Source organism: Lissotriton helveticus, chromosome 1_1 (genome assembly GCF_964261635.1).
Source record: "Lissotriton helveticus chromosome 1_1, aLisHel1.1, whole genome shotgun sequence".
Taxonomy (NCBI): Eukaryota; Metazoa; Chordata; class Amphibia; order Caudata; family Salamandridae; genus Lissotriton; species Lissotriton helveticus.
The window spans coordinates 1,061,997,754-1,062,024,055 of record NC_136057.1 but is presented as its reverse complement, the minus strand read 5'-3'; the positions used below and the strand labels follow the sequence as shown (position 1 = coordinate 1,062,024,055).

At 41.6% G+C, this 26,302-nt stretch overlaps 1 long non-coding RNA gene across 1 annotated transcript in view; it reads right to left on the bottom strand.

Moving 5' to 3' along the window:
* The window catches only part of LOC144772092 (uncharacterized), a 95,220-nt gene extending 70,644 nt beyond the window's left edge, over nucleotides 1–24,576 (bottom strand). Inside the window, exon 1 of the long non-coding RNA XR_013599642.1 lies at nucleotides 24,296–24,576. This is a non-coding gene — a long non-coding RNA (uncharacterized LOC144772092). The remainder of the gene's footprint in view (nucleotides 1–24,295) is intronic.
* Between the last annotated feature and the right edge of the window lie 1,726 nt (nucleotides 24,577–26,302).

Genomic DNA, 26,302 nt, shown 5'->3' with positions numbered 1-26,302 from the left:
TGTCATATTTATTGTCCAGAAAAAAAAAACAGTGCTGTTTGCTGTGTGCCGTCCCACAGGTAACATGCCATTCTAGAAAACAGAGAACAAATGTCTTTTAGTTTGAAATTAGTTCATACTTTTGCACATTTTTATTTTATAAACCCTAAGTAGACAATCTGCTATCTTATCTTTTAATCCTAATCTACCCTATGTTGCCCTAATAGCTCTTCTTTATACCTTAACTAACCTCGGGCACTGTATTGTGCCATGGGCATAACTTGGTGCGAATAACAACAACGCTGTTCTAATCTGTCATGGGCAATGGAGAGTGTGGGGGATGTAGCAATTATAGTCTAACAGAGAACCTGCTATCATAAACCCATTGTTGCTGTAAAAAACTACACTATGGGCCATATTATGAACAATCATCTAAAATAGCCTTGTTGCCTTCACTTCTATTCTGCATGTGTCAGTGATGACCTCATGCATCATAGAGGTGGAGGGGTAGTCCCTTCCTGTTCTATGTATAAACACTCTAGAGACAGTGGCCTCAATAATCATTACATTAGTTTGTGTATCCTGCAGGATGTGTTCTATAGTCTGTGGACGTATCTGCCTAGGTGAGAAAATCTATCTGTTCTCCCTGCATGGGGAGTGTATGAGTCATGTAACAGTGCGTCTTTAGTCTTCTGTCTACCTATTGTTGTCATCTGACTGTATCTCATACTGTGTAGAGAATCGTGAGCAGGAAGCTATCTAACTGCTTGGGCACTATTTCTTATTATTGCATTAGTACTTCCATCAGTGGAGGGCGATGAAGACACATGTTACAATTATTCTGGGGTGCCAACTGTGCTGGTAGAGGGACTGTTGAACCTTTCTGTATGCTTGTAAGGGCCATTTACTCCATGTGCTAACAGATATATTGGAGGTGACTTTGTTGCTATTGGCAATCTCATGCATGTGAACAATACAAGTCTTCCTATTAACTCAATGAAACAAAACCAATTCAATCTACCTAATGCCACTTCTGCCAGTATTGCAAAATATTATAATACAAAATACATAACTTTAGATAAGACACTTCTGTGCGGCTGGTGTTGTGGCTACGTCTGAATCCATAAACGACCAAGCTGTCACCACCTTCTTCCTCTTGGACAATCAAATGGAAGCAAGTTAATCTTCTCTATTTTGCAGCGTTGACTTTGAAGTCTGTTCTGTTATTTCATCCCTCTTGGCAATGGGGACAGCTGCTCATTAGTAGTCTATTATTTCCAAAAGTTATTGGGCCACGATTGGTGTTCCATTATTGATATGTCAAAGGCCAGAACTGATGTGGCCCCACTTCCTGGAAACCGGACTTTGATAGAAACCTCGCAGTGCATGTTAGTGTATACAAATATATTTCATTATTTCAGAAAACTTTTCACTTGTGTTAATGCATAAATAATAATTTTGTGAAACATTGGAACATCCATTAACTTAAAAAAATGCACTATGCACCGAAAACATGATATTGTCATAATTCCAATGGTATCTAAACTTTTAAAGCAGGTAAAAAATATACACAACCATCTGAAGTCTGCAACTTTACTTCAACCGCCTGGCAATAATAGTGCTTATTTACTGCTGTATGCAATGTATTATTACTATGCCCACATATTACCTCTGTTATGCATATATACATGTATACTTCTATACATATATATATGTGTATATTTCTCATTCTGTTCGATCTTGCGATCGGTGTTCCAACTATCTAAAAACTCTCGTTACAAACCACAGGAAATGTATTTCCTGCCTGGCTCGATGCCCAGAATCTGTGGTTGGCTACTTCCTAACGGCAGAGAAAGTCTGTTAACTCTTTTGTCACCTTGTAACATCTAAAAACATGTGTACTTTAGTTATATGCTATGCTGACCAGAATATTTAATATCACATCAAACACATCCTAATCCTGTGCACCACAGTGCACATATATGCTATCGTATTCCATTCCACTATTTTATCCCCCTATTCTCTCACGATTTCTGTACATAAGAAATTGTGGGAGATTCTTTTACCTTATGATTATCTGCTCCGACATCTACGTTGCTCTAAGGCCAGTGGCATCATTCAACTTGAACATGAGCCAAAATTTCAAAAACCCCATTTTGTAATGGCTAACATCAACTGTCAGTGCTCTCTTCCGACACCCTTCCAAATTAGTGCTGCATTCGGGCCATAAGCCTGTACCTGCCTTAGCTGCTGCTAAATTCAGACGCAGGTAGGAATGAATTATTCTGTACTTAGTATCTTAGGGCTGCAGTATTTTGTGTAATCTTAGTATTGTTAATGTAGCTGACATGGTAGGCCTTTACATTTTGTACATTGAAATACGGATGCCAATAGATAGTCATCAAGTCTCTAATGAAAAATTATTTTATTAATTATAATTCGTCATCTAAATAAATACATTTTCGTATGCATTTGAAAGTGAAAGTATTTTCTTTTCTGCCAGGAGATCATACTACCTATACTGATGGCATGTTATGACTTTTAACATTGTGGGCCCTAGAACATTATTTTGTAAGGATCTATTTTCAATAAGGAAGAACATATTTGTATGTTACCAGCAAGGCACTTTACTATCATTTGCTGCTTGGCCAAGTTTAGGGTGCAATAGCAACCAGAAAACAAAAAAAGGGTTGAAATCAGTCAGAAATTCCCAAATGCGGAATTTACAACCACAAAGTATATCTAGATGCCCGGAAAGGGTGACATTTCAAGGGGGTGTCTTCGCAAATTCATGACCCCATAGATGTACAAATGATAGAGAAACATACCTCTCTCATTTATATGGTAGAAGAACCCTTTTCAACATTCAATAATGAGCATTGGCGAAGTCCTGGCATTTAAATGCACATTTCTGGAGTGCAAATCAAACTCCTTCAAATGCAAAAAATAATATTTTAAATCAATGGAAATACTTAAAAAAAAAGTAACCTACAATGAAAAACACATCACATGCTCATGTCAACCACCACTGCTTTGCAATTGCAACAAGCTTCTCCAACCAGTAGCTCTTGAGCTACTGGTAGCTCTCTAGTATGTAGCTCAATTTACGAAATTAAAACCTATTTTGTGCTTTGTTGAATTAATGTATGTATATCAAAATTGAAGAGCATATATTTGATAGAAAATATAGATATTTTCTGAACACGTAATGTTATTTTTGAAGGAACAATTTTTGAAGTTGCCAATATATGTAAAGCTTATTTTTTTTAGTAAATAAATACCAGCATTTTAGAAAAACACAGTAACAATCTGATCACATCCTACAAGTCATAGACAATAAAAAAGACTTTAGGGAAATAGTACATCTCACTATCTTCTATCTTCATATTGTGAAATCATGTGGGGAAGAAGCAATTTGAACCATTGTGTACATACAACCAGTTACTGAAGGTATTCCCCTTTTTTTTTTTTTTTTTACATCTGCAGCAATACATTCTTTACCTCGTGATATATAGTCCTTGGAGGTGGTGTGTGCAGCACATTCTACAATTTAACCTCTTTTTAATAGCAACAGACCTTTCAATAAATGTGCTATTACTGATGCATGCTGTATGTTTGCCAGCTGACGTAAGAAGGGCGCTCCAAATGAAGAAAACAGCCTAAAAATTATATTGGCATCCCTGTGTTACATTGTATTCTTTTTGTTCACTAATGCAAAGGCTTTATTATTAGGGTGAGCGCTCTAGGTTAATCTTTGAAGCCCAGACTGCAATTTTGATACTTGTTAGGGTATAAAAATGTGTACACTTATTTTCAATATTTAGCAATGTGACGCTATGCATATTGCTCACAGGATGTTCCCCAATTAGATGCAAATATTTGCAGAAGCTTCAACGCAAGACCGATAATTATTTTCTTTCAAAATAAATTGTTCACAAAACAGAATGCAAAATCATTTCACCACACTACTGGAATAAGTTGGTATGTACCATTCTTTGCAATACAAAAATAAACAAGCATTGGTAAAATTCAGTAGGTCTCAAAATTATTTGTTACCCTCTTGGCTTTGTCAATGCACACCCAGTATTGTAGTCCCTGGCTTATGCACTGCTTAAAAGCATTTTAGTACATGCACCTTCCAGTATAGGTACACAATATTTCCTGCAACTTTGAAGAACCTAGACTATTACTATGCTAGTAAGTACTATTAGGGTGTAATAGGGTGTAATAGGGTGTAATAGCAACCAGAAAACATAAAAAACGTTGCTGTGTGATGTGGTCAATTAATGCCCGCAAAATACTTCCTCCCCCTACAGCCAGTGGGGGTATCCAGGGCATGTTATTAACATAACATTTAAATGTACCTTGGGCCTGCTCATTTTTCTTCGCTCTTTCCTCGTCTGACCTAAGGAGTATTTTGACATATTCAGCATCTCGGTCGTTAAGTAGACGCTCATACTGGGCCGCTGTACCAATACATTGGTAGCGGTATTGTGCTTTAATTCAGGTAACCGTGAGAGAACTGAATAGTGCAATGAAGGATATGTGGGGGGGGGGGTGCTGGACATTACGAAAATAAGGAGAGGTGGAGCATGACCGGTGTGGGGGGTAGCAAAAGGGAGTCAAGTGCCAGGATGGAATACAGTTCTCACCCCTCCTCTTTTGGCAATCAGTTTGCAGGCGCAAAATGAGAGGCAAAAGAATTTACTGGAAGTGGGCGAAGGGCAAGGCATATGTAGTCAGTTTGTAGATAAGAGGGCGACACTACCTAGCAAGAGTGTACTACGGGGAGTGTCAGTGAGGATGCACCCCAGGCCTCGAGAGGGCTTGGTGAGAAGGGCGGGGCAAGGAGGGCACTGGGGCCGATATCACGGGCACAGCTGCAGAGCCTATTGACATAAAGAACTGCACAGAAACAGCAACGGTACCTTGAGCACAAGCAGTGATATTGATGACCAGGAAGCATCAGACATAAACAGGAGACAGAAATCAAAAACCTAAACCTAAAACCCGAAATGCATTGGGCATGATGTAATGCTTTAAAAGGATTAAATGCGAATGGAATGATGAAATTACTTGAAAATGAATGAAAATAAAAACATTCGACAAATCCGGAATTGATACTATTGACTTCATTGAAATGTATTTGATTGACTTCACTAATAATCAACGTTGAAATGATTCATAAATAGTGAAGAAACCCTCGAGTTTCATGTGAAATAAACGCGTCCTTTGTGATCCAGATATCACATATTCATCTCAATATTTAAGGCACTGCCAGACACAGTGTGACAAGGATAGCGATACCCTGAACTCTTTAAACAAAACATTTACAAATAAGTGACGCGCACGGAGATACAATTTTCAGTATCTATTTAACTTCATGTCTACCTTATCTCCTGTTGCACCCGAAAATATTTAAGAAAATGCAATTCGACGATATAGCTCAAATTACCACCAAACAAGCTGAACTTCTAGCTTTCTCACCAGAGTCAGCTGAAGAAATTTATGGACTCATACAGGAGACCAGAGGATTCAGCCCGAATGTATCAACGACTGCACAATTAATCAGACAATTTGAATTCCTAAGCAAAAAAGAAATTAACCAAAGATTGCACGCAACTACTTTGATACATTACCACAAGAACAAAAGAATTCCCAGAGGATTGAGAATTGCCCTCAAACCAATGTTGTGCAAAAATAATAAGCAATTTGTTGAAAAATGGTATCACATTTTGAACAAATGTTCACTTGACTTAATTTTGCTAATAATACAAGAACTTTCCAAAGTTCTAAAGGAAATAGAAAGTGATCTCAATAACATGAAAAAAAGAGCTGGATAAACTACCGGATATTCAGACTATGCTTGAAGATGTCAACAGAAAACTAGATAAATATGCTAAAGAAGTTAACGACAGAAAAGTGAGAAAATATAAAAGAGATACAATCGATTATAAATACGATGAAGTATACACCTGGGCAGAAATTTATAATCAAAAAAAGTGGCAACAACCCAAACCTAAACCAGCTGGTAACTCATCACAAGAGAGTCTTGTTTCTGAATCAGAAATCTCACAAAGCAGACAACCAATTAGCAAAACACAACAACCAAGCACTTCAACTAGTAAGCAGTCTTTTTTAGACATCAGCCCAGCAGCCAACGCACCACCTACCGCAACAATAGAAGAGGGAGAAGAATCCCCAGAAGAAATAGCAAAAAGAACAAGGAGTCAAAAGCTATCAAAAACGACCTAGTAATCAACATTTCATCGAAACATATCACTTCGGCTCAATTGGCTGTGTTAAATAAAGGTACATCTTTCGTACCCACTTATAAAACCAACTTGGCTGAAACAGAAATTGCACTATTTAAATTTTTCAGAAATTTAAAACTGAAGTACTTTTTCAAAGACTCACAACCAATGTTGACACCTAGCACTAAAACGTTCAAACCCAAGAGCACGTTTTGTGCACCATACACACATAAGACCATCGAAATATTTGAAAGATCAATAGTCTCTGACATACACAAAATAAATTTCAATAAGAACATCAAAAGCAATTTGTCTAAAGCTGAATTAAGCACGATATCCATTTTATCCAAAGATCCAGACTTAACCTTCCAGAGAGCCGACAAAGGAGGAGCACTTATAATCATGGATACCACTTTTTATGAGAATAGCGTTAACCAACATGTGAATGACACCAACACTTACATTCCTCTTGAAAAGGATCCAACAGAAGAGTATCAAAAAACATTTACACAAATTCTTGAACACGCTATGGAAATGAAATGGATTGATGAAAAAACACGGAAATTCTTGGAAACCAAATATCCACGTAGACCCAAGCTCTACATGTTACCCAAAGTACATAAGTGCATTGAAAAACCTCCATTCAGACCCATCGTATCAGCCTGTGGGTCGATATCTGACAGTATTGGAAAATACATAGATTGTTATCTACAGCCAATCGTACAAAAAAGTAAGACGTACATCAAGGATACTACAGCTTTCCTCCATATGCTCAGAACGATACAACTTCAGGCTAATGACAAATACTGGCTATGTACTATTGACGTTGTGTCATTATACACATCGATTCCTCATGATGAGGGCTTAGAGGCATTTGAATGGAATCTACTTCTTGATGAAGACTGTGAGGTCAATAAAGTTTTTCTTATTGAATTGATGCATTTTGCACTTTATCATAGTTACTTCGAATGGGACAATAAATACTACAATCAATGTAACGGAACCTCAATGGGTTTTGGGGGGGCCCCCTCATACGCCAATTTGTTCATGTCGAAATTTGAACATGAGAACATCCTGGAGAACAAGAACTGGTCAAATAATTTAGTGATCTTCAAAAGATACATTGACGATTTATTCCTCATTTGGAAAGGCGACAAAGAAATGTTACTCAATAACATCACAGCACTCTATCAGGTGAACCCAAGAATCATGTTCACTCACACCATAGATGGAGACTCTATCTCATTTCTTGACGTACAAATTACTATATGTAACCAACATTTACAAACGCAAGTCTACAAGAAAACCACTGACCGCAATTCAAGCTTACTGTTCCAAAGCTTTCATCCTGAAACATTAAAAAAACATTTGCCCACATCCCAATTCATCCGACTGAAAAGAATAACCTCTGATGTGCATTTTTTGGAAAAAACATGGAAAGAACAAGAAGACCAATATTTAGCTCGAGGATACCCCAAGGAGATCTTAGATATATCACAGAAAAAAGTGGAATTTTTTTCCAGAGAGAGCTTGTTAACACCATCAGTTCAAACTGAAGATCAACCCAAAACAGTATGTGTATTAAAGTATTCAACAGTAGCTAACAAAATTAAGAAAATAATCAACCAGCACTGGATGCTCATAAAAGATGAACCAGATTTGACAAATTTGTACAGTGAGCGTTTGACTTTCGCTTTCAAAAGATCAAGAAACTTGAAGGAAATACTAACCACAAGAAAAGCTGAAGAACTGCAACTCAAAGGCATGTCGAAATGTTTCAATTGCACACATTGCAACAATGTAATGATAGGGAATAAATTCATGCACCCCACGAAATGGTATCATATCAATCTACAATACAACGGTACTTGTGATTCTAAAAATGTTATATATGCCATCAAATGTCCATGTGGCAAAATATACATTGGCCAAACGGAAAGGAAGCTAAAAGTAAGAATATCAGAACATAAAAGCAACATCCGCACAAAGAACACTAAATCAGTGGTAGCCACTCATTGGCTGGAAAACAATCATCAAATAGCGCAACTAAAGTTTACTATACTGGAGGTATTACCACAGCGCTGCGACATGGATCCTGTGAAACAACGTTTACAGGCAGAATTCCGCTGGATCAAAAAACTTAATGCCCTTCAACCATTGGGGCTTAATGACAGAATCGAACTAACATGTTTTCTTTGAACTATTGACACAACTTTGATCTTTGAGGTCTTCTCCGTCCTCTTTATGACTCATCAGAATTCTTCCATTATGAAACTGTATTATAATGCTGGTACTACTTATATATTGTTTGTTTTTGTTTATACACTGCATATCTATTCTCTTTTAAATATGCACATAGTGAATGTTGCACTAGACGCTAAGCATGGGAATACACAACAGTATTCAATCCGTTGTCATCGGTTCAGTCATTTAATGATAATGTATGTTAATAAACACGTGACATTTACACTCTTATGAGATTTACCCGATTTAGATCTCATTCTGAAAGTTCTGTAGTTGTACCTCGAATTAAGATTCGATCGATTCCTTGAACGTTCGGCGCATTCCCTTTGTTTATTTACTTGACCCACATCACGTGGCCAAATCTCGAACCAATCACTATACGCCTCACAAATCGTCAGGTCTTTATGACCGATCCCCTCTACATGTTTATGTCTTCGGTAGTTTTAATGTACACGCTTTCGTCCAAGCTACACTTAATGTCTCTACATGAGTGTATCCACACCGTTTGATCAATTATGTGTTTAACGCTGACATTTACCGCGAACATCACAATCACGGGACCGCCAGTCTCAGCTATAATACCCTCACTGATTGGTTCTCCAAAACTCAGTCCTACACGGCGTTTTCCCTACCGCGAGCCTCACGCGTTACTCTTCTAGTAAGTAACTATTGAATGTTGTTCGGTTTAGCATTAAACTTACTCAATCTAGATAGGCTCGCTATCGATCACTTTAGCATAATGAACTTTCATGCTGTTTTAACAAAGCCTCATCACGCCACTTACTTTACTGTTTGTTCATGACGCTTTTCAGTAGTAGTACGAACATTGTTATACATATAATGTTTCCTAAGTATCAGAGTATTTTCGAACAATGTGCCAAGTTGTGATCATAATTTTTTTCTTTAAACATATCAATGTTCTGAAAAAGTATAGAATTTTGTTTTATTGTATCATGGTTTGGTTTTCGCTGACTGCTAAGGTCCTGTATGTTTTCATTTGATACAGGCCCCTGAGGAAGGGTTACCTAAAACCCGAAATGCATTGGGCATGATGTAATGCTTTAAAAGGATTAAATGCGAATGGAATGATGAAATTACTTGAAAATGAATGAAAATAAAAACATTCGACAAATCCGGAATTGATACTATTGACTTCATTGAAATGTATTTGATTGACTTCACTAATAATCAACGTTGAAATGATTCATAAATAGTGAAGAAACCCTCGAGTTTCATGTGAAATAAACGCGTCCTTTGTGATCCAGATATCACATATTCATCTCAGGAGAACAATGTGCCCACCCCAAAACTTCATTTGGGTCAAAATCAAAACTTTTCAACTATAGTGATTCACAAAAGGCATTTAGGAGAAGTGAAGTCAGTATACCTAACTGGACTACTCCTAAACGCCATTTGTGAATACCATAAATCGTAAAGTCATGACTTACTCTCAGATGACTTTTGTGAATCAGGTCCACTGTTCTGTCATATGCCATTCACAATGGCCCAATAAAAACACTACTTCCTGCATGGCCCGGAGGTTGAGCCTCCATGCACAGTAATATATCATTTGAATTAAGATTACACACTTGCACTACGCAGCAAGTGTGCCAAGGTCTGTGCATTGTAGATGGACTCTGCGCCAGGAGCATGTGATATGTAGGGGTTTGACAGAATCTGTGGTACCCGGCGCATACATGCATCTCCATGATGGATAACAGTAGCAACTTCAAATTCCCCTCAAGGCCATGTCCCTACATTGTGTTGTAAATGGGCAACAATGTGCTGGGCAACTTCTTGAGTCACACTTCAGATGTTGAACTGCAAAAACTACTGTCCCTAGGCTATGTCGTAAATTCTACCTGCCACCCTGTTAGCCATGCAATTTTACTGTGCACACATCTAAGTTTTCCTGACACAATCCATCCTGCTAAGTAACATGTCATGACCACACTTACACATTCAACGGATTGTCCAGTGATGATATGAGTTGCATACAAGGTAAAAAGCAACACTCCACCACATCACCCCTGATATAAGTGCAAGCAGAAATGTAAACTGTTAACCATTTATTATAAAAGTACAAAAATGAACTACCCTAAACTAACACTAATCATTACTACTACTAATCTAAAATAAACTAACTAGAAAAAAGTGATTAAATGACTACACTATCTGCCTTAACTAATCCTAAACAAACAACAACATATCTAAGACATCAACCCCGCTCCCACCCTTAAGGCACATCATGAGATAGGACTGAGACATCTAAGCAATACATATACTAATTACTCAGTTAACCTACACAAAGATATATGTGTTTGTATTATTTTTATTTTAAAAATGTTATACAACAAAGACATCAACCCCCCACCCAAAGGAAATGGAAACTCATTCCCCAAATACTATATAATTATATATATCTAAAACTACCTTAAAATCTAACACTAACTATACCTACACTACAACTACACTGGCTAACACTTAAAATACGTACCTAACACTAAATAAAACAAAAGAAACAACATGGGGGAAGGGAGAAGAGGGTGATGGGGCTCAACATGGCCAGTCTTTATGGGAGTCAAGGTTTTTTTTCATGTCCTCCATGTGTCTGGATTGCTCAGCCATTTCCCTCCTTAACTCTGCCAGCATAACATTGTTGTCCAGCAATGTCCTCTTGTCCCGCACAGTGAATGGTACCACCTGATTTGCAGAGCGACCTGGTTGTGACCACTAGAGAGCGCCAGAGAGCAACGAGAGGAGAACGTCAGAGCCCGCCAGTGTCCGCCAGAGAACGCCAGAAGCAGACCGCTGTTACTGCTGGTGCCGTCGCCGGTGCCTGCTGCCGGAGAAAACGCACTGCAGCCGGAGAGCGCTAGAAGCCGGAGAGCGCTAGAAAGCAGATCACTGCTGCCTGCCGCCCCTGCAGCCTGCGGAGAAGACGGCGTCTATCAGCGACCAGCGGCCAGCGGCCAGCGGTCACTAGCTATCGGCGGACGGTGGACCGCGGTCCACGGCTCCTGGCTGGCCAGGAGGCCAGGTGGTCAGGAGGCCGGTGGCAGGTCAGCTCTCAGCTTAAGCCTGCATCTGCACCCTCCCCCCGCAGAGGGAGTTACCGGAGAGGGAGTTACCGCGGAACAACCGCGAAAAAAAAAAAAAAACGTTGAACCCCCGTAGCTACCCCTGTAGCAGTCCTGCAATAACCTCGCGGAAAGCCTGACTCCCCCGCTTGGTTGGTCGCCTAGCCTGCCCGCCTGTCCTTCAGCCCTGCCCTGCCCGAAATCTCCAGAATCTCCAGAGTCTCCTGAAACCCCCGGTCGGCTACAACCCTCCGGTTCCACGGGGGGGGCGAGACCGAGACCGAGCGGGACAACAGCACCCCATCAGCACCCCACGGGGGTATCCTGGGACTTTGAGCCCAAGCTCGAGCTGGGGAGAGCAGGAACCAAGGAGCAAGGAGCCAGGAAAACCGGTGAGTGGGTGAGCCAGCAGGTCAGCAGTGCGGCGGCGGAGGCTTACGGAAAAAGCTGCAAAGGAGAGTCGTCTCTGTGTCGTGCGGAGGCAGGGGCTGAGACTGTAAGCTCAAAACCCGAGCCTCAAGACCAGAGCCCAGAACCCAATCCCCCAAGCACTAAGCCTCAAGAGAGTGAGTGGGAAAGCGACCATAGAGCATGACCACAGCACACGAACCGCTGATCTGGTCACCAGCCCGCGCGCCCCCCAGAGAGACAGAGACATATGAGGAGGAAGCCTAGAGGGACTTTACAGGCACCCAGCCTCGCAGCCCCCTTCACCCCCACTGCATTCTGAGATCAAAGATTCAACCTAGATTGACATAAGCAGCATTCAAGGTCTGTCTAAGCTGAGACCAACACTCTCTCCTGCGCAGCGGATCTAGAGGCTCGCGCGGGGGACTGGAGGGCCGGAGCGGAGCAGAGCAGCAACTTAGCCCATCTCACAGACCCTTGACCGTCATGAGATCAGGAAAAGTGAGAAAGTCCTTCACAAAACCAGCAACCAGACGAAAAGGGGGGCTACAAAAGACACTGGATCCCCCCACCACCCACAGACGACAATCTCTGCAAAATAATAAATCCAAGTGGAAAGGACAGCTTCAACGAACCAAACACCAGCAAAGAAGCCATCGACGATAAGGGCTGCCTCTGGTTTATTGGCTCGGAATCTTCCGATTGCACCATTACAACAACTACAAGGGGCCCAAAAAAGGCAATAAAACTAAACAAATCATTCAAAGGGCTAAAAAGAGCCAGAACCGAAGATCTCATAACTATAGACAGAGACCCAGCTTTTAAACCTTTACACACTTACCAACCAAAAATATACACGAATTTTGCGTTCTTAAAAAACCCAGGAGCAGCAAGCTAGAACAACTACCCACCCCTCTGGAGCCTTGGAAGATAGAATACCCCCCCCCCCCCACAAGCACAACAACCAGAGGAAGCAGTGAGAGTCCCAAAACTTGTGGTAGCGGACATCCACCTTGCTAGCCACCAGAAGGCTCCGACCGAAAGCGGGCCAAAAACTAACAAGGTACGTCCCTTACCCAAGCTCCGAACAGAAAGGCTAAATTTAGAAGAGAAGAAAGCAAAAATTACCCCGTCTTTGAAAACTTTCTTTAAAGTCCAACATCTCTCACAACAAGGCGTTGTTCAACACAATAAGGATCAGAGTGAACAGCCTACCCAACAGGGTTCAAACCTAATCCTCTTCACCGCACCAAGAGAGCTGGAGTTGAACCTAAATATCCAGAGCCTAGAGATTCTAAAGAGCACCGAGACAACAAATATGGAGGAGACCAATCCAATAAATCAAGCAGAGATCAATCCAATAAATCAAGCAGAGATAGGTGAAGCTTTACAAGTGAGCAGTGAAAGGGAAATAACAGGAGAGGAAGATGAAACAGAAATATCGAGAAAAGGCTCTGAGCCCCAGGCTAATCAGATGGAGAAATTTATGGAGAAGATGCTAAATGAAATGAGAGACAAATTTGCGATTTCAGAGGCCAATCAGGGAAAAATTCAAGATGCGTGCGAGGCTTTGGATTGCAGGTTGAAGGACCTTGGCAACAGAGTAACAGCAGTAGAAGAAGAGGTGGGTCATCTCAGTAAGAAGGTAGACGGCCATCAAAAGGAGATCAGAACCTTAAGACAAGAAGGAAAAAACATGAGCGAGAAACTCGAATCTTTGGAAAATCAGGCCAGAAAAAACAATCTAAGGATTTTAAATATCCCGGAGAGCCAGGAAGGAACAGATATTAAAAAATTTGTGACCTCTCTCCTTGCAGAACATTTCCCATGGGCTAGCCTAGAGATTCTAGAAGAAGACATACAAAGGGTCCACCGAGACCCATTTGGAAGAGCAAAGGAAAGGAAAACGCCTAGAAAAATCCTCATCAACTTTAAAACATACACGTTGAAGGAGAAAATACTCGGTGAAGCTTTAAAAAGGGGAGTTTTCAGCAAGGATAATTGGTCTTTCAGGATAAGATCAGATATGTCTAAAGCATCTCAAGATCGGCAATGGGAGTTGGGGCAATTCATGGCAGAATTAAAATCCCTGGGGGCAGTGGTCCAAATGAAGTTCCCCCCATCGCTTAGAATAATGTGGAGGAATAAAATGCGAAACATCCGCGATCCGGAGGAGGTCAAAGAGTTTCTCGAGATGGCCAGAAACACCATAAGAACTGAAAATCTAACCAACCACTAGAAATATAAAAGGACCACTTCAGGGTTAAAATAGAAGGCACAAAAACAGGCGCAAACAGAGAATAGAAGAGTCAAGGAGCCTGAAAAGGGGCAAGAGAGTAGCCCTGAAAAAAGAAGAAAAAGGAGGCTTCCCCAGGGAGGGTAATCAAGTCGCACATGAAACAAAATCAAAAAATATAAACAGAACACGGGTGGGGAGCAAACTAGGGAAAAAAACAAAAAAAATTCCTCAAACTATCATGGAAAATGGGCATCCAAGGTTTCAGCTAGCAAAAAATACTGGGAATACCAGCATACACTATACAATTCGGATAATTGATGGGATCAATAACCAGAAAGTTTAATATACTCTCTTGGAATGTAAACGGGCTCAGGGTGAAAAATAGAAGAAATAGAATTTTGGAGTATTTAAAGTCATCAGATAATGAGATTATTATACTACAGGAAACTCATCTTTTGAGAGAAGAATGGAGTCAGATAATGAAAAATCTTGGCTGGGTGGACATGTATGTATGCACAAATCAGGAATGCAATGTGAAAGGGATAGTAATTATCTTCAAGAAAACACTCAAAATCAAGCTAGTATCGTCCGAAGTGGACAGTAAAGGTAGATGGGCTATAGCCAATATAAGAATTGGAAACGATTTTTACACAATAGCAGGGTACTATGGCCCAAACACAGATGACTCAGGTCCATTACAAAAGCTATATACCCACTTATTGTCGGTGACTTCACCGATAATTTTGGGAGGTGACTTCAATATAATTATAGATCCTAAAGTAGACAGATCACCCCCGGGAAGACAAAAAAATCTCGCTAATATGAGAGAGTGGCTTGGGATTTACAAAAGAGATTTAAACTTACTGGACATATGGAAATTAAAAGGGGATAAAAAACAACCGTTTACCCTACATAATAAGAAACTGGGTCATAGATCGAGAATCGATTACTTCTTAATAGATAGAAGCTTAATAGAAGATGTAATAAAACTAGAACACCTTCCTGCTCACCTATCAGATCATTCTGCGGTCCAGCTTATGATTCAAAGGACGGAGGTTAAAACACAAAACAGAATGACAATTGAACGAGCTATATTACTTGAAGAACAATATATAGAAGAGCTCAGGATTGAAACTGAATTTTTTTTCGAAAATAATAAGGTAGGCACATCAAAACAAACCATGTGGGATACATACAAGGCAATTATAAGAGGAAAATTATTAAGTCAAGGCGCATACAGATCAAAGACAATAAATCAAAAGATCAGGGGATTAGAAAACTCCATAAAGATGCAGGATGCACAAATTCTGGTCGAACATAGGGCAGACATAAAAGAGGAACTGGAGAAGGAAAGAAAAAGACAAAAAGAATGCCTCGTAGACATTTTAGAAAATAGAATAAGAACAAAGTGGGAAGCGAGCAAATTAGCAAACCACGAATACGGGGAAGGCTGCGGAAAACTTCTGGCATGGAAACTAAAATCAGATTTAGCCAGGAACAAGGTAGTTAGCATATTACAAGACAGTCAGTTAGCCCCTTCCTTCGAAGACACGGTAATTAGACAGGAATTCATAAACTTTTTTGCCAAGTTATACTCGGAAGATGTAAACCCATCGAAAGAACAAATAGAAGGCTACTTAAATACTCTACCCACCCTTTCACTAACAACTGAGGAGAAAAAAATTTTAAATGAAGAATTCTCTAAGGAGGAAGTAGAAGAAACAATAAAGGATCTGAAAAAAGGAAAGGCTGCGGGACCAGACGCTCTTCCAAATGAATTATATATGGCACTTAGAGAAACGCTATCACCTCAAATAACAGATTTACTTAATCAGGTGTACAAACATCAAGAAAAAATCCCAGACTCCTGGAATGATGCCATCATAACTATAATCCTAAAACCCGGGAAAAAGCCAACACTATGTGAATCATACCGGCCAATATCCCTACTTAACTGTGACTACAAGATCTGCACAAAAATCATAGCAAAAAGGCTAGGGAAATGGATGACCAAACTGATTCATAGTGACCAGAAAGGCTTTATCAGAGGAAGACAACTGCAAGACCTGACTCATGAGTTAATTGGGGCAATCGACATTGCTATCTCTGAAAAAAATCCTCTCACAATACTTACCTTTGATGCCGCAAAGGCTTTTGACTGGGTGAACTGGGCTTTTTTGACTGAAGTAATGAGAAGAAATAATTTGGGAGACTCCTTTTTGCATATAATAAAAGAAATCTATAGATCCCCGAGATCGAGAATTCTAGTGAATGGGTGCTTAACCAATAACATACAAATTGAAAGAGGCACCAGGCAAGGTTGCCCACTATCGCCCCTACTTTTTAACCTATACATTGAGCCGTTGGCAAATCTGTTAAGGGGAAATGAAAAAATACTCCCATTTAAACACCAGGAATGGTCTAAAAAAGTGGCATTATACGCCGACGATCTAATGATTTTTACCAATGATTATCAGTCCTCTATACCCGAAATCAAAATCACTTTGGAGAATTTTGGGAAAGTTTCAGGTTACCTGGTTAATCACTCCAAAACTGAAATCATGGCTTGGAACTCAATTCTTCCCAGTCCAGATACTAAGAAGGAAATTAAATATCTAGGAATTACAATAGTTCACGAGCTGGAAAAAATACCACAAATAAATCTAAAAAGAGTGGCAGAGGAAACAAGAAAACTTTTAAAGACCTGGACCAGCCTCCCATTAAGTTTTATAGGGAGATCAAATATCGTAAAAATGTCTATTTTACCCAAATATACCTATCTTTTCAACACAATCCCCTTAGAATTTAAAAAGAATACTCTGAAAAAATTACAAGGAGAAATTGCAAGCTTTATCTGGGCATCTAAGGGAACCAGAATATCGTGGAAGAAAATCAGAAGAAGAAAAGAACAAGGAGGTATAGCTAGCCCGGATCTGTGGGAATACTATAGAGCCTTTTCGTTTAAAAATATAAGACCATTGTTGAGAGCTTATCAATATTACCCTGAATATCTTCAAGCAATGACCATGAAAACCGACCACTTCCTGTATAAATTTGGCCACCCAAAATTTTTCAAAAAGGTTAAATTGAAGATTCTGAAGGACGCGGCCAGAATATGGGCTCAGGTCAGAGGGACTCTAAACATCTCATACTATAGCCCTCTGGCTCCCATATGGGACTCCCCAGGCACCCCAGACTGTCTGAAAGATAGCCTGGCAAAACCGTTAAAATTATCAAACATCGAGCACTGGGGCCAGTTACTAACTGGAACATCACTAATTTCATGGGAGGACCTTCAAACCAAGACCAACTTTACTATCTCCAAATTTAAATACTACCAGCTTTCCAGTTTGGCAAATACCCTTACAAAGCAGGAAAATGATACCGAAGAACTGGAGAAAGAAATGCAGAAAGTTCTTCCCATAGAAAAAGAGATAGCCAGATGGTATTGGGCATTAATAACATCAAATGAGGAAGAGGCCCTGATTGCAGAACCAATTTGGGGGAAGAACCTCCAAATTCTAAATCTTGAAGAGGTGTGGCTCAAATCAATTGAGAAATGTTGGGCTACATTAAAATCAGCGGCCTTAAAAAGGAATCACATCTTCACGATTCATAGAGCCTACTGGACTCCTAAAAAACTGTCCAAATTCAAGGGAGCCCAAATCAGGAAATGCCCGAAATGTGGTGAGGAGAAGGCAGACGATATTCACATCTTTAAAGAGTGCCCATCCCTTGAAGAGTTCTGGTACGATGTGGGTAAGAATTTAACTTCAGTCCTCCAACAGCAAATAACTGTAAGTACCTCTCTTGTACTTTTTGGGATTGATAGTAATATGGGAGCGGGCAAGCTAACAAAAGAGCAAGAAGATGTAGTTTTTGTGCTGATCCTTCTCGCAAGAAGGGAGATTTGTATTAAATGGGTTGGTCCAGTATCTCCAACGATCGGGGAATGGATGAATTCGGTCATAAAAATAAACAAACTAGATAGAAGGGAAAAGCATACGAAAAGAAATAACTTTTGGGGAATTTGGGAAAATCACTTTAACCCTAATTAATGGTCGAGATGGAATGATGAAATGATGATCCTATGATTAAGCGATGGTAACATCTGTTGATGGGTATAATACTCATCGAGTAGTCAATGGTGGCTAGCTCTCCCCAACTAACGAAAAAACAGACAAGTTACATATGTGTTGGTTCCAAAGGGGAGTCCTCTGCAATACCATCGGTAGGGAAACTCCCCTGGCATACTCGCGTTTTGGGGCAGTGCTGGTACACTCATTGAGAGGCTTGAACCCCTAGGATTCCCAAACAAAACATAAAAATCGCAATATGAGGATAAAAAAAAAATAAAAAACTAAAAAAACTAACAAGGATGAAAAAGAGGAAATAGCCCGCACAATAACAAACTGGCCGGCAGAGTCCAGCAGCCCACCATACACTGCTCTAACTAGTCCCCAAAGCACGCAGATTTTGTTCGAAAGGATAAAACCAGAAAGCTCCCCAGTAAAGGACATCTTGCCAAGTGGGCTAAGATCAAACAGGGCATTAGATGCCTCTATGATTTTTGTACCGCAAGAACAATCGGACTGGTGCAACTCACCAACTGGATCGCCGCAGCAAAAAGCCCTGGGCAAACAGGACGGAATGGGAACGTTACCGCAATCAACTAGCACCCCTCCATCGATGCTCATGGGTGCACGAGACGCCCCCCTAAACGGCTCCCAAAGAGCAGAGCACCACAGACGGCTTTAACACACCTAACACACCCAAAAGCCAGAAAAAAGAGAATCCCTACGCCACAGCCAATGCCGTGACCTTTCTTGCAACACAGGAGTGGCAAGATCTAGTGGCAGCCTACAATTTAAAACCCACCAACACTTCAAGTACCAGTAGACCAGTGAATGAGAGTAAAACCTCGTACATCACGTTCTGGGAAAATCTACTAAATACAATACAACTCTCTGCAACAGCTCTTCAATACCAATCAGAAAAACTGGACATGCAACTAACAGTACTACAAACATTAGCCGAGTTCACCGCCGGGATCGAACGGAAACTAGGTGATCTAAATGGCCTTATAAAAAGGGGACAGGAAGCAGCAGAACTCTCAGCGCTAGCAAAAACAGAATGTGACTGCTTCCCAATAATAAACAAGCTATCGACGTTACCAACAATGCTAGAAAACCTCTTGGACGACCTGAAACCAACGATGGCATCAGCTCCAACAGGAACACACACAGAGGGACACGAGAACAACGACCAGCAATCAAATGGCAAACTGCTAAAACCAGAGAAGAAGCCGCTCCAAAATGGGAAGATCTGTCCTTCACAAGCAACTCGATCACCAACAAACCATCCGGTAACCGTTCTACCTCCTGAAACCGACAGCACAGCAGTGCCCACAAATTCACGAGCCCGTCGGAAACAAAAAAGGAAAGGTACGAACAGGAAAACGACAGCCAACATCCAAGAACAGGAAAGGCAACCAAGGGAGCTTGTCCATCAAGAAAAACAAAAAGAGACCGTACCCCTACACAAGGAGACCAAGCAGCCCACACTTGACGGCAACAGACTGTCCCCGGGAAAAAATTTGACCCCCGCTAGGACCTCCGCAACGCCCAACAAACCAAACACAATAGAAGCATCAGTAATAATCACTCTGGGCACAAGGAGGAGACAAACACACATAACACCCAACTGTGGATAAGCCCTAAGCAAAAGACCTACGAACGCAGCGCAGCCAGGGGTCATATCCCCACACCACAAAACAAGAGCTTGCCGGCTACTGAGCAGGAGCAGGCACATTGCAAACCAAGGGAAACAACAGTTAAAATAAAATACAACTGTGACCAACTTTCCAACAGGGCAAATGACCCTGCACTAACTGCCGCCAAAAAACCATGTGCTACCCAATCCAACAAGACAGACATACTACTATTTCACCCAGAGTACAAATCCAGAGGCAGAATGGATGTCCTAAACAGAGGGAACATAATAAAATTGATTAACTCACTTGAAGGCCTGGAGGGCATTTCCTCAACTGACCTACTTCTAATTGAATTTCAACCTGCACTGGTACAGAATAAACCAGAAACAACTAAGACAACATGGTCATCGAATGACTTGGCATTTTAGGAAAACTGAACAAATTTGCACAGTGGGGAATAAAACTTGAACCAGGAAGAAGACCACTCTACCCAAGACCATTTATAATCGAAAGCGCAACAGAACAACGTCCCAAAGCTACATCAATATTGAAAGGAGCACTCAGTCAGACACCGGACCACCTAGGGAGGCCTCTCCGCACGAAAGCGGGACCAACAAAACCACCAACCTTGAACTCAGGTATAATATTACGTACAATAACAAACAGAGGTGAGCAGTGACAAGAGCACCTAGCAAAGCCCCGGGAACTCGTAAACATGACCACCCTTAGATTATGCATCTGGAACATCAACGGACTGACTGACAAATTGGAAGATGAGGAAACATTAAAATATCTAAAGTCATTTGATATAATATTATTGCAAGAAACCTGGGAAATAGATGAGATAGCCCTGGAAGGATACACGACGCAAACTGTCCCAGCAACCAGGTCCTCATCGTTTGGACACAGCTCAGGAGGTTTGACGATCCTTGCCTCAATACTCACAATAGGAACAATGAAGGAAATCAAAACTAAAACCATAGCCCCCAACATGACACAGGTGGCAGACATCACACTCAACCCCATGAAGCCCGAACACCACCTCGTAATAATCAACTCATATATACACCCGAAACACAAGCAGAAGGGCGCAAGAGAGTTGGTTAAGGAAACAGCAAGAATCTTGGTAGAGGGGGACGCCGATGATCTAATCTTGGCAGGAGACTTTAACCTCTTTCTATTTGGAAACACAGAGGACGAGGAACTCGCACAAGAACTCAATAGAGCCTGGGGAATCCCACCACAAGCACAAGTGCAGGCGATCAAACAAACAAAGTGCTCAAAGCAATTATTAAAAGATCTAGAGCAACTAAACCTGAGGGCACTGAACGGCCGGTTTAAAGAAGATATCCCCCAGCATCGACCTATCACACCTCCATAACCTCCACCTACCTAGACTACACATTTGTAACCCTCTCTTTCTTCGACAGCATTAGATCATTCCAACTAGGCACTAATGACCAAAGCGACCATCTGCAGCAAGAAATCGTCTTAAAAACCCCTAGTGAGGACCCCAACGAACCCAGTGCTACTATAGGCAATAAATACACAACAGACTTCAAACGTATCAGACTTAAACAAAACAACATCGAAGTTCTCTTCACCAATGCGCAGGAGATACTACAGCAAGGCCACATGGCTGCAAACGAAATAGAGGCCTGGGAAGGGTTCACTAAGGCCCTTGGGACAAAATACGCAACCAAATCAAGGACATTAAAAGGCAAACCCCCGAAGAACACATTAAGAAAGACAGCCACACCGGAGATAAAAAGCCTTAAAAGGGACATAAAGCATACCCTAAAACAACTGCGAATAAGGCCTATAAAAGAACCTCTACAACACACCCTACATGGCCTAAAAGCAAGTCTAAAAAAAGCAATTTGGGAAAATAAAAGGCAGGCGAACGACGAATTCTGGGCAAAAATATAGCATGACTCCAAACTAAAAAACAGTGCCTACTCTGGAAAACAATTCATAGCTTGCAACACCCAGGGCACCAAGGGATAAGCTCATACATAGCAAAGCCAGCGTGGGCAGACTACCTGCATAACCATTTTAACAAACCAAACGAAGATACATCCACATGCTCGTCAGAAAAAAAAGAGACCATAGCAATGAGGACAGAGCAGCAACAAAGGTAGAAAAAGGGCTCAGTAATGTAGCAGAAGGCACAAGAGCACTAGTCAACGAAAAGATGGCAGGGGGAGAAAAGGATAACAGCACCCCAACATCGAATATGACATCAAAATACCCGCAAACCGGATAAAAATCCAAATAAAGAAGGGGAAAACGGAGGGAGCACCGGGTCCTAATGGCATTCCACCGTCAATATTTAGGAACGACATCGAGTTTTGGAGCAACACACTAGTGCCACTTTTTACGAGCACACTGGAACTAGAAGCATGCCCGGAATCCTGGAAAGGCTCTATTATAAGTCCAATCTACAAGCAAGGAGACAGGAGCAACCCAGGCAACTATCGGCTGATAGCCCTTTTAGACATAGAGGCAAAGTTTTACGCCGGCATAATACTAGAAGAACTGATACTGTGGGCAGAGACAGAGCACATAATCCCACCAACCCAAACAGGATTCTGCAGAGGGCAGGGAACAACCACCAACATCATGGCTCTATCGTTACTGACAGACGTGGCAAAACTAGGAAAAACCCCACTGTTCCTATGCTTCATTGATTACAGCTCAGCGTTTTACCACGTCGACCGGGGCAAACTATGGCAAAAGCTTAAAAAATGGGGGATTCCAGAACTGCTCTTGAAACAACTTATCCTACTCCACACCAACACATGGGTCCGGATCAAGCTGGGCAAAGGGACGCACCTCTCAAGGCGAATCAACACCTATAATGGTCTGAAACAAGGGTGCGTCCTAGCCCCTACCTTATTCAACCTCTACCTGGCAGACCTCCCAGAGTATTTGGATAAAACCAATTCGCACGCACCCCGGTTGGGGGATATTACGCTGAACAATCTCCTTTATGCCGACGACCTTGTTCTAATCAGCCGCACTCCAACAGGCCTTCAACATCTCCTAAACACCACCAGCTCATTTTCACATCGTAACGGCCTAACCATCAACTTGAAAAAAACAAGAACCATGGCAGTGAACAATAATAGGATCAGGAAGAGCAGCTGGTTCTTGGATAGTCACAAACTGGACCAAGTGACGTGCTACAAGTACCTGGTTGTTCTGGTGGACAGCAGAGGGTCATTCAAACCCCAACTAGAGGCACTTTACCAAAAAGGAACCATGAGTTATCTCGCAATGAAATCCCTTAAGAAGATCCTGCCAGACCACACGCTTGATCCCTTCCTACAAGTACTGAGAGCTCGTCTCCAACCAACATTAACATACGGGAGTGAATCAACCCTCGGAAAGGATGCACAGACACTAGACAAAGTGATCGGCAAAACCTACAGGTCAATCTTTCAGCTTCCTAGTTACATATCACTAGCACAACTTCGTTTGGAATTTGGGATACAAAAGCAAACGGTGGAAAGAAGGGGCAGCTTTATAAAATGTTGGTATAAGATTAGAAACGGAGAGCCAGGCACCCTAAATACCCACCTCTGGACTGAACTGCAAAGACCCAAACGATCACACGCTAGAGAGTACTTGATGCAATCACTAGAAAGCCTAGAACTGACTGGCCTCTGGAACAGCTCAGTAGATCACAAAAGCTTTAAAAAGCAAGAAACAAAAACAACGAAAATAGTATCGCTACTTGAAGACAAAGAAACCCTGGCGAAAAGGGCCCATGGCTGGACAGTCTTAAACGACTATAAAACTCTCAAACCACAAGTATACCTAGACCACGGCTTCAAGCAGAATACCAAGGAGAAATTCTTAAAATTTCGACTAGGCGTACTACCGATCCTCCCTCATCTGGCGCCATGGGAAAGGAACCATAAATATCAAACCTGCCGTCTCTGCGGGGCAGGACCTGAAGACTTAACCCATATAATATGTATTTGTCCCAGCCTAATGGACATAAGGAGAATACTACTACGTGTAAAATGGAACCAGGAGGGGGTCAGGTCCTGCCGACAGGCAGCTAAACTGTGCTTCAATCCAAGCGAGACCCAACTAAACTGTAGAATCACAAAATTCCTTGACGCAGTGGCAAAGAGAATCAAGGAGGCATAAAAAGAAGTAACTGCCCAATAGCCGGATACATGTCCTAGGGCATCTTTCGAACTCTTGGCCCGAATGCAGAAGAAGCTGAACCACTGAATAATTTTAACTTTTGACAATCATTCTTTTATCTCTGTTATTAACCACTTTTTCTTTCAAACAATGTATTTTAAATTGTGAGTTTTAATTAACTGTGCAATAAAATGTACTTACTTACTTACTTACTTACCTGATCTGCTAGTGCAGGTGGCATTGTCCCTTGTGAATGGGGTGTTGTAGGGGGATGAGACACTGCCTGTCAACTCCGGAAGCCACCACTGATGCCAGAGGGACCTGGGATGGCCTGTGTGCCATTCTGTCTGCCATGTGTAGCAACCTCGGGCACCAACTTCCAACTCCGCTTGCCAGGTCTTCCCTATACTTCCATGCCATGTTGCGGTAACCTTTCTCTACCTTCTCAATGTGGAGGTACCGGTCCTTCCTCATCTGGAAGGCGTGGGACTCCTCTGGGGTTATGTTGTCTGTAAAATATGAACAATGGGAAATTGTGAGTCCTTTATAGTTTGTCATTGTTCTTCATTCAAATCTGGGATACAAGATCGCTTACATATGGGAGCCTATACTCTAGCGTACCTATGTGTAGTCAGAGAGTGACCTGAACAACAAAATCTAGAATCCTGGATCAGTGACTACATGTTGGGGAGACTGACATGACAGTGCATGGCTTGGGACATGTACAGTCACAACCAAACAAGACTGTCAATTTCAAATGATGGTGCTATATTATACCCTGAGTGAGGGTGACATGTACAAGGAATCGGAGGAGGGAGGCATTAGCCCTCTGTGTGTAGAACCACCCTCATCCTCTCCTGTACTGCATCATATGTACAATGCTCATGTGCAGCACTGCATGTCCCCCAGCGGCTGTGTGCAGTTCATAAAGTAAACGCATACACAGACACTCTTGGACAAGAGTGCAAGGATGTCTGTGTACAGGTGTGCTTGTTAATATATAGGAAGGATACCCTACCTGCACAGGAGCAATCCTAGGACAGTCCTACTCACACTTTCACCTGTACTGCATCATGCAGCACACATGGAAACACGTCAGGTGGCTGAACACTGACTTGTACATGAGGCGCTGGCCCTCTCTCCACCACTACTTCACAATAGGTGACGGGTTGCTGCTGAGAGGGGGAAAGATTGTTTCCTCTAATTTGTCAATCATGTAAGTCTTGGATTTGCTAATATCACTCTGTAGTCCATTCAACTACGCAGGCCTTTACAATGCAAACTGTTAAAATGCATTCCCCTTTGTAACCGCACTCTGGAGTCATATTTGTTATTGTGTTCTTATGGGTAATGCTTCCTCACAGATAGCATTGTAGGACCCTCCATTGTAAAATATATGGCACAGCAATAAATGCAGAGGTAAATGCATGCAGAGTACTGTTACCAATTTGGACAGAGGGGCTCGTACACCTAAGCCAGAGGCGACCAGGAAATTACCCCAAGGAGACAGCTAGACAACACCATTGCAGTGTTAAAACATGCCAATGAGATTAATAGGGCCATCTTTGCTAGATGTTTGGGGAACGTGCCATTGATATGCTTGGCTCAAAGCTACACACTGCTACATCTGTGAAGCTGTTATGCAGCATACCTACAAATTCACAGAGCCAACCTGTGACTGAGCACCCACAGCCGGAAACCACTGCCTCCTCGGGCCCACTTGCACAATCATCTCAGTCAAGGATGGACATGCATTCCATGTCTGCTGATACTCATTACCAATATCACTCACATGTGTCCTCACCTATTACTGCACTCTGTAATCCACATGCATGTTCTGTGGTGACAGAACACATAGACCTAATTTCAATGTGTATCACTGACTGGGGATTTACAACTGGTATACAAATGCATAGCTCCACCTTGACTTACAGATTTGTACACACTTCTGACTTCCGCAATACATCATCACACTGAAGGCACGGTACATGCGAAACACACCCATACTGCATGCTACAACATTCATCATTTAACCCAGACATTCATGACATCGCACTATGCCAATATATGATGTCCAACTCACCAGTGGCGTGTGGGTCCTGGAAGGTGTCTACATCCCCCTGAGTGATGAGAGGTTGTCCTGCTGTGAGACATAAAAGAGAAATATGTGTTGGTATCAGACATTAAATCATACACGTCATATTCATCATATTAATCATCACTA